We start from the raw sequence: 749 nt of genomic DNA, 5'->3' as shown, positions 1-749 counted from the left end.
ACAATATTAAACACTACAACATTCGAATCATAGGGGTCCAGAAGAAGAAGACAAAAAGAAAGACCATGAGAAAATACTTGAGGAGATAATAGTTGAAAACTTCCCTAAAATGGGGAAGGAAATAATCACCCAAGTCCAAGAAACCCAGAGAGTCCCAAACAGGATAAACCCAAGGCGAAACACCCCAAGACACATATTAATCAAATTAACAAAGATCAAACACAAAGAACAAATATTAAAAGCAGCAAGGGAAAAACAACAAATAATATACAAGGGAATTCCCATTAGGATAACAGCTGATCTTTCAATAGAAACTCTTCAAGCCAGGAGGGAATGGCAAGACATACTTAAAATGATGAAAGAAAATAACCTACAACCCAGATTATTGTACCCAGCAAGGATTTCATTCAAGTATGAAGGAGAAATCAAAAGCTTTTCAGACAAGCAAAAGCTGAGAGAATTCTGTACCACCAACCCAGCTCTCCAACAAATACTAAAGGATATTCTCTAGACAGGAAACACAAAAACGGCGTATAAATTCAAACCCGAAACAGTAAAGTAAATGGCAACGGGATCATACTTATCAGTAATTACCTTAAACGTAAATGGGTTGAATGCCCCAACCAAAAGACAAAGACTGGCTGAATGGATACAAAAATAAGACCCCTACATATGTTGCCTACAAGAGACCCCACCTCAAAACAGGGGACACATACAGACTGAAAGTGAAGGGCTGGAAAAAGTTTTCC

Source organism: Bison bison, unplaced genomic scaffold, assembly GCF_000754665.1.
Source record: "Bison bison bison isolate TAMUID 2011002044 unplaced genomic scaffold, Bison_UMD1.0 scf7180017864535, whole genome shotgun sequence".
NCBI classification, from domain to species: domain Eukaryota; kingdom Metazoa; phylum Chordata; class Mammalia; order Artiodactyla; family Bovidae; genus Bison; species Bison bison.
The sequence above is the reverse complement of the archived record's forward strand: the minus strand, read 5'-3'. Positions refer to the sequence as shown.